The sequence below is a fragment of the Leptodactylus fuscus genome, chromosome 4 (genome assembly GCF_031893055.1).
Source record: "Leptodactylus fuscus isolate aLepFus1 chromosome 4, aLepFus1.hap2, whole genome shotgun sequence".
NCBI lineage: Eukaryota > Metazoa > Chordata > Amphibia > Anura > Leptodactylidae > Leptodactylus > Leptodactylus fuscus.
Window position 1 is genome coordinate 219,153,724 of NC_134268.1, and position 9,342 is coordinate 219,163,065.

Sequence of the window (9,342 nt, forward strand, 5' to 3'; positions counted from 1 at the left end):
GCGGTTGAGTCTGTTGCGCCGTATTGCGCCATTCTTGTCTGTACGGGCCGTAGGACAGAGCTGCTTCTTCATCAGGGCCTGGGCCCTATAAGTAAGGTTATTGTGGGCGGCCATAGCAAATGTGCCAAGTCCTGGAGATTGCAAAGCGGGGTATAAACAATGGCGGAGGTAACATGTCACCCCCAAAATGCTTCCTAATGCTGCACCCCTAAATAATGGACATGACCCCAACCTGCAGCACTTATATCACACCCTGATGTCCTTCAGCAGACCCCAAAGTGAGCTCAGACCAGACAACAGACCACCTCAATATTGATATAAACCCCAACCAGTCCTGTATACAGAGCCCAGGCCAGATCAGACCCCTCCTGTATACAGAGCCCAGGCCAGATCAGACCCCTCCTGTATACAGAGCCCAGGCCAGATCAGACCCCTCCTGTATACAGAGCCCAGGCCAGATCAGACCCCTCCTGTATACAGAGCCCAGGCCAGATCAGACCCCTCCTGTATACAGAGCCCAGGCCAGATCAGACCCCTCCTGTATACAGAGCCCAGGCCAGATCAGACCCCTCCTGTATACGGAGCCCAGTTCAGACCCCTCCTGTATACAGAGCCCAGGTCAGACCCCTCCTGTATACAGAGCCCAGGCCAGATCAGACCCCTCCTGTATACAGAGCCCAGGCCAGATCAGACCCCTCCTGTATACAGAGCCCAGGCCAGATCAGACCCCTCCTGTATACAGAGCCCAGGCCAGATCAGACCCTTCCTGTATACAGAGCCCAGGCCAGATCAGACCCCTCCTGTATACAGAGCCCAGGCCAGATCAGACCCCTCCTATATACAGAGCCCAGGCCAGATCAGACCCCTCCTGTATACAGAGCCCAGGCCAGATCAGACCCCTCCTGTATACAGAGCCCAGGCCAGATCAGACCCTTCCTGTATACAGAGCCCAGGCCAGATCAGACCCTTCCTGTATACAGAGCCCAGATCAGACCCCTCCTGTATACAGAGCCCAGATCAGAACCCTCCTGTATACAGAGCCCAGGCCAGATCAGACCCCTCCTGTATACAGAGCCCAGGCCAGATCAGACCCCTCCTGTATACAGAGCCCAGGCCAGATGAGACCCCTCCTGTATACAGAGCCCAGGCCAGATGAGACCCCTCCTGTATACAGAGCCCAGGCCAGATCAGACCCCTCCTGTATACGGAGCCCAGGTCAGACCCCTCCTGTATACAGAGCCCAGATCAGAACCCTCCTGTATACAGAGCCCAGGCCAGATCAGACCCTTCCTGTATACAGAGCCCAGGCCAGATGAGACCCCTCCTGTATACAGAGCCCAGGCCAGATCAGACCCCTCCTGTATACAGAGCCCAGGCCAGATCAGACCCTTCCTGTATACAGAGCCCAGTCCAGATCAGACCCCTCCTGTATACGGAGCCCAGGTCAGACCCCTCCTGTATACAGAGCCCAGGTCAGACCCCTCCTGTATACAGATCCCAGGCCAGATCAGACCCCTCCTGTATACGGAGCCCAGTTCAGACCCCTCCTGTATACAGAGCCCAGGCCAGATCAGACCCCTCCTGTATACAGAGCCCAGGCCAGATCAGACCCCTCCTGTATACAGAGCCCAGGCCAGATCAGACCCCTCCTGTATACAGAGCCCAGGCCAGATCAGACCCCTCCTGTATACAGAGCCCAGGCCAGATCAGACCCCTCCTATATACAGAGCCCAGGCCAGATCAGACCCCTCCTGTATACAGAGCCCAGGCCAGATCAGACCCCTCCTGTATACAGAGCCCAGGCCAGATCAGACCCTTCCTGTATACAGAGCCCAGGCCAGATCAGACCCTTCCTGTATACAGAGCCCAGATCAGACCCCTCCTGTATACAGAGCCCAGATCAGAACCCTCCTGTATACAGAGCCCAGGCCAGATCAGACCCCTCCTGTATACAGAGCCCAGGCCAGATGAGACCCCTCCTGTATACAGAGCCCAGGCCAGATGAGACCCCTCCTGTATACAGAGCCCAGGCCAGATGAGACCCCTCCTGTATACAGAGCCCAGGCCAGATCAGACCCCTCCTGTATACGGAGCCCAGGTCAGACCCCTCCTGTATACAGAGCCCAGATCAGAACCCTCCTGTATACAGAGCCCAGGCCAGATCAGACCCTTCCTGTATACAGAGCCCAGGCCAGATGAGACCCCTCCTGTATACAGAGCCCAGGTCAGATCAGACCCCTCCTGTATACAGAGCCCAGGCCAGATCAGACCCCTCCTGTATACAGAGCCCAGGCCAGATCAGTCTCCTCCTGTATACGGAGCCCAGGTCAGACCCCTCCTGTATACAGAGCCCAGGTCAGATCAGACCCTTCCTGTATACAGAGCCCAGGCCAGATCAGACCCCTCCTGTATACAGAGCCCAGGCCAGATCAGACCCCTCCTGTATACAGAGCCCAGGCCAGATCAGACCCCTCCTGTATACAGAGCCCAGGCCAGATCAGACCCCTCCTGTATACAGGAGGGTTCTGATCTGGGCTCTGTATACAGGAGGGGTCTGATCTGGGCTCTGTATACAGGAGGGGTCTGATCTGGGCTCTGTATACAGGAGGGGTCTGATCTGGCCTGGGCTCTGTATACAGGAGGGGTCTGATCTGGCCTGGGCTCTGTATACAGGACTGGTTGGGGTTTATATCAATATTGAGGTGGTCTGTTGTCTGGTCTGAGCTCACTTTGGGGTCTGCTGAAGGACATCAAGGTGTGATATAAGTGCTGCAGGTTGGGGTCATGTCCATTATTTAGGGGTGCAGCATTAGGAAGCATTTTGGGGGTGACATGTTACCTCCGCCATTGTCAGATCAGACCCCTCCTGTATACAGAGCCCAGGCCAGATCAGACCCCTCCTGTATACAGAGCCCAGGCCAGATCAGACCCCTCCTGTATACAGAGCCCAGATCAGACCCCTCCTGTATACAGAGCCCAGGCCAGATCAGACCCCTCCTGTATACAGAGCCCAGGCCAGATCAGACCGCTCCTGTATACAGAGCCCAGCCCAGATCAGACCCCTCCTGTATACAGAGCCCAGGCCAGATCAGACCCCTCCTGTATACAGAGCCCAGGCCAAATCAGACCCCTCCTGTATACAGAGCCCAGGCCAGATCAGACCCTTCCTGTATACAGAGCCCAGGCCAGATCAGACCGCTCCTGTATACAGAGCCCAGCCCAGATCAGACCCCTCCTGTATACAGAGCCCAGGCCAGATCAGACCCCTCCTGTATACAGAGCCCAGGCCAAATCAGACCCCTCCTGTATACAGAGCCCAGGCCAGATCAGACCCTTCCTGTATACAGAGCCCAGGCCAGATCAGACCCTTCCTGTATAAGGAGCCGAGGCCAGATCAGACCCCTCCTGTATACAGAGCCCAGATCAGACCCTTCCTGTATACGGAGCCCAGGCCAGATCAGACCCCTCCTGTATACAGAGCCCAGGCCAGATCAGACCCCTCCTGTATACAGAGCCCAGGCCAGATCAGACCCCTCCTGTATACAGAGCCCAGGCCAGATCAGACCCCTCCTGTATACCTAGCCCAGGCCAGATCAGACCCCTCCTGTATACAGAGCGCAGTCAAGGGCCATCCTGTATACTGACTCCAGTCCAGATCAATCCAGTATACAGAGCCCAGGCCAGATCAGACCCCTCCTGTATACAGAGCCCAGGCCAGATCAATCCAGTATACAGAGCCCAGGCCAGATCAGTCCCCTCCGGTATACAGAGCCCAGATCAGACCCCTCCTGTATACAGAGCCCAGGCCAGATCAATCCAGTATACAGAGCCCAGGCCAGATCAGTCCCCTCCGGTATACAGAGCCCAGGTCAGACCCCTCCTGTATACAGAGCCCAGGTCAGATCAGACCCCTCCGGTATACAGAGCCCAGGCCAGATCAGACCCCTCCTGTATACAGAGCCCAGATCAGACCCCTCCGGTATACAGAGCCCAGGCCAGATCAGACCCCTCCGGTATACAGAGCCCAGGCCAGATAAGACCCTTCCTGTATACAGAGCACAGGCCAGATCAGACCCCTCCTGTATACAGAGCCCAGGCCAGATCAGACCCCTCCTGTATACAGAGCCCAGGCCACATCAGACCCTTCCTGTATACAGAGCCCAGGCCAGATCAGACCCCTCCTGTATACAGAGCCCAGGCCAGATCAGACCCCTCCTGTATACAGAGCCCAGGCCAGATCAGACCCCTCCTGTATACAGAGCCCAGGCCAGATCAGACCCCTCCTGTATACAGAGCCCAGGCCAGATCAGACCCTTCCTGTATAAGGAGCCCAGGCCAGATCAGACCCCTCCTGTATACAGAGCCCAGGCCAGATCAGACCCTTCCTGTATACAGAGCCCAGGTCAGATCAGACCCCTCCTGTATACAGAGCCCAGGCCAGATCAGACCCCTCCTGTATACAGAGCCCAGGCCAGATCAGACCCCTCCTGTATACAGAGCCCAGGCCAGATCAGACCCCTCCTGTATACAGAGCACAGATCAGATCAGACCCCTCCTGTATACAGAGCACAGATCAGATCAGACCCTTCCTGTATACAGAGCCCAGGCCAGATAAGACCCTTCCTGTATACGGAGCCCGGGCCAGATCAGACCCTTCCTGTATACAGAGCCCAGGTCAGATCAGACCCTTCCTGTATACAGAGCCCAGGCCAGATCAGACCCCTCCTGTATACAGAGCCCAGGCCACATCAGACCCTTCCTGTATACAGAGCCCAGGCCAGATCAGACCCCTCCTGTATACAGAGCCCAGGCCAGATCAGACCCCTCCTGTATACAGAGCCCAGGCCAGATCAGACCCTTCCTGTATACAGAGCCCAGGTCAGATCAGACCCCTCCTGTATACAGAGCCCAGGCCACATCAGACCCTTCCTGTATACAGAGCCCAGGCCAGATCAGACCCCTCCTGTATACAGAGCCCAGGCCAGATCAGACCCCTCCTGTATACAGAGCCCAGGCCAGATCAGACCCTTCCTGTATAAGGAGCCCAGGCCAGATCAGACCCCTCCTGTATACAGAGCCCAGGCCACATCAGACCCTTCCTGTATACAGAGCCCAGGCCAGATCAGACCCTTCCTGTATAAGGAGCCCAGGCCAGATCAGACCCCTCCTGTATACAGAGCCCAGATCAGACCCTTCCTGTATACGGAGCCCAGGCCAGATCAGACCCCTCCTGTATACAGAGCCCAGATCAGACCCTTCCTGTATACGGAGCCCAGGCCAGATCAGACCCCTCCTGTATACAGAGCCCAGGCCAGATCAGACCCTTCCTGTATAAGGAGCCCAGGCCAGATCAGACCCCTCCTGTATACAGAGCCCAGGCCAGATCAGACCCTTCCTGTATACGGAGCCCAGGCCAGATCAGACCCCTCCTGTATACAGAGCCCAGGCCAGATCAGACCCCTCCTGTATACAGAGCCCAGGTCAGATCAGACCCCTCCTGTATACAGATCCCAGGCCAGATCAGACCCCTCCTGTATACAGAGCCCAGGCCAGATCAGACCCCTCCTGTATACAGAGCCCAGGTCAGATCAGACCCCTCCTGTATACAGAGCCCAGGCCAGATCAGACCCCTCCTGTATACAGAGCCCAGGCCAGATCAGACCCCTCCTGTATACAGAGCCCAGGCCAGATCAGACCCCTCCTGTATACAGAGCCCAGGCCAGATCAGACCCCACCTGTATACAGAGCCCAGGCCAGATCAGACCCCTCCTGTATACAGAGCCCAGGCCAGATCAGACCCCTCCTGTATACAGAGCGCAGTCAAGGGCCATCCTGTATACTGACTCCAGTCCAGATCAATCCAGTATACAGAGCCCAGGCCAGATCAGACCCCTCCTGTATACAGAGCCCAGGCCAGATCAATCCAGTATACAGAGCCCAGGCCAGATCAGTCCCCTCCGGTATACAGAGCCCAGGTCAGATCAGACCCCTCCGGTATACAGAGCCCAGGACAGATCAGACCCCTCCTGTATACAGAGCCCAGGCCAGATCAATCCAGTATACAGAGCCCAGATCAGACCCCTCCTATATACAGAGCCCAGGCCAGATCAGACCCCTCCGGTATACAGAGCCCAGGCCAGATCAGACCCCTCCTGTATACAGAGCCCAGGCCAGATCAGACCCCTCCTGTATACAGAGCCCAGGCCAGATCAATCCAGTATACAGAGCCCAGGCCAGATCAATCCAGTATACAGAGCCCAGGCCAGATCAATCCAGTATACAGAGCCCAGGCCAGATCAGTCCCGCAGGCCTAGACAAAACCCATATTTTATACAGGGACCAAACCAGAGTCATCCTCTATAGAGTGCCCAGGTCAAGCGTATCCCATATACAGACCCCAAGCCATCCCCATGCACAAACCTTGGACCAGTCCAACCTTATATACAGAACCCAGGCCTTAGCCATCCTGTATACAGATCTTATTCCATCCCTTTATGCAGACAGTAGACGAGTCCATACCCTATATATGGACCCATCTTGTATACAGACCCCAGACCATTCCTGTATACAGCTTCTGGACTGATCTATCCCTTTTTACAAACACCAGACCACCTCTGTGTGCAGCCTCTGGCCTAGTCCACCCCTGTATACAGGTCCAACACCAGTCCCGTATACAGGTCCAACACCAGCCCCGTATACAGGTCCAACACCAGCCCCGTATACAGACTCGTGACCGGTCCACAGCAGAGCCCAAGGATCTGAGCGAAGTGTAGTAATGGGGAGGGTATGAGAAGACCCCGGAGGATGTGGCAGATCTTCCAGGAGTCTTCTGGACATTTTAGGAGTGTTGGTAATTGTAAAGTCGAAGGATTGTAGCGGTAACAGGGCCCCTACTCCTGGGGGGCCCATAGACTCCCCAGTGACATTATATCTGATGTGACAATGATAACTGCAGAGACTGATAATCCCGATCACTATAATGGGAATACTGGGTTTATAGTCTGTCAGTTTCCCTGCCCCATCCCCCAGCCCAGCTGGACACATATATACCTACAGTATATAATCTATAGGAGAAGGTTCGGCATTGGAGATGTAACTTGCGCCTGATTTCATCCATAATAATCATTTACCGTATTCATCGTTCTTTCACGTCATTTCCTAACACAGTGGGCGTGGCCTTCATATCGCGGAGAAAATCGCACAACCCCGGCCCTGGTGTAAACTTCTAAAAAGTGGTATTATGTACTTGGTGCACCTATTAAAGACAGTTATAACGCAGGAGGTGCGCCAAACAATAAACGATAATAAATTCCGTCAGTTTTCGGTATCGCACATTCGCCACCATTTGTTGAATTCGTCTTGGTTTTTTCGATATCAGTAATGTTTAGACACTGTGTTCCCTTCTTCACCATCTGTAATATCTCCACTTGCTGTCAGGGAATGGAAACCTTCCTGCTTGTATTCTGAGGTTGTGCTACATCCCTTGATAGAGGGGTGGGCTTGTTACAGTGTGTCAGGGCACCAGGGTCAGCTGGACATCATCGGACAGGTCACGTAGAAATTTTCTTTTCACTGACAGCAAGCGGAGATTGTGAAAATAGAAAGCGGCAGAACTGCAGATTATGCACCAAATAACCTCTAGTGACCTCTTTATAGGGCGTCCCAATGTGGCGATTTATTGGGCCGGAGAATATCGTAATGTTTTATAGGAATCTTACTCATCTGCAAAATCTTCCAACCAATCAGTAGATGAGAGTGAGGTCATGTGACCCCTCCCCCTGGAAAACTGGAAGAATCCTGCACCCCGAGCAGTCAGGTTCATGGGATTCCAGGGCTGCTATAACAGGGCATATCTGGGGTGTGACATGTCCCATCATTAACCCCTTGTGGGTCCTGGTGGTCGTGACAACCCATCGCCATCCTGCGGTCGCTATTGCCTTTGATCCCATTCTTTGCACCATTCATTGTCATGTAGAGAGAGTCCTCTATGTCCCTGTGTATCGGTGTCACCCCATATGGTGCAATATAACACAGGGCTTACATTTAAAGGGACACTACACCGATAGCCTATATCTTCTCTAATTGCTCCACAGGGAAATGCCATCAATTGTTCTCTGTTATCTGCCATGTCAGGGGGGACAGAAGCTTCTTGTAGTATGTGGAGTGATGGGAAGTTCAGAAACCCCCTGGCCCATCATGATCACTGATGTATGTGCGATATCCTCAGAACGGAGACATTGATGGTGCGAGGCCTGTCCTCCTCCTCCTACAAGGCGGCTGAACTGGTACACACTAGTGACATAGTGCCCCCGAACTGTGGAAGCAGCCAGGGGGCGCTCTGTTCGTGTGACAGTCATTATGTTTCCTATGGAGCTGTAGTATCAGGCAGAGCCATCTTACTCATCTTTCCCAGGCTCCTGAATGGTCTAGCGATACTACTCTTATTGGAATGGCCTCAGCCAGTAATACCTAGAATATGGATACAAATAGTGCCATACTGTGCACATATACAGCCATATAATACCTAATGCCATACTGTGCCTATACACTGCCATATAATACCCAGTGCCCCTATATAACCACATAATAGCCAGTGCCTACATACAGTCATATACTATAACAGCCAGTACCATACAGTGCCCCAAAAGTGCCAAACTTGGCCCAGTTGCATACCCTCTACCCATTAAGTGCCCACAGCCCCTACTGACCCAGGGCCACCTACCTGCCTGTGATTCCCTTGCTATGAATACCTGCTGTGCTGTTACACCGCCCTCTAGTGGCCACTGCAGGTAAGGCTCTCATTAAATTTGTGGAATTTGTGTGTCTTGCCAAACCAGAGCGACACTGGGGAGGGCAGGGGGTGGCGCTATTCTGAATACAGCTCACACATTGTATACCCGCTTGCTTTATAACTTGTATTTCCTCATCTGATCTCTGCTTTCTGTCAGTGAATCCTGACCTAATACTTTATCACAGCTGAGGGTCTGTTACAGTGTAAACAATTCCAGGCCAGGCAAACAGCCCAGACCCCAGATTGATACAGTGTAACAAACTATCAAGCAGGCAGCAGTCTGAGAGTTGGCTGCTGTGTTGGTTATCACCCAGCTTTCCCGGAAACAGATGTAACTGAGAAGAGGACCAAGCCTGTGCTGTAGTCAGAAGTGCAAGGTTCAGTGCTGTCCCCTCTCACAGCATCATACAAACATTGAGACACTACAGCTGCATCCCCCTCCACTCCCCTCTACAATATTATATAATACTAGCATCTGCCCACGACTTTGTCTGCAGGTTGGTTTTGGCGCTGAGCCGCGTAGAGGTAGCCAATCGCTGTAGTCTATGTTT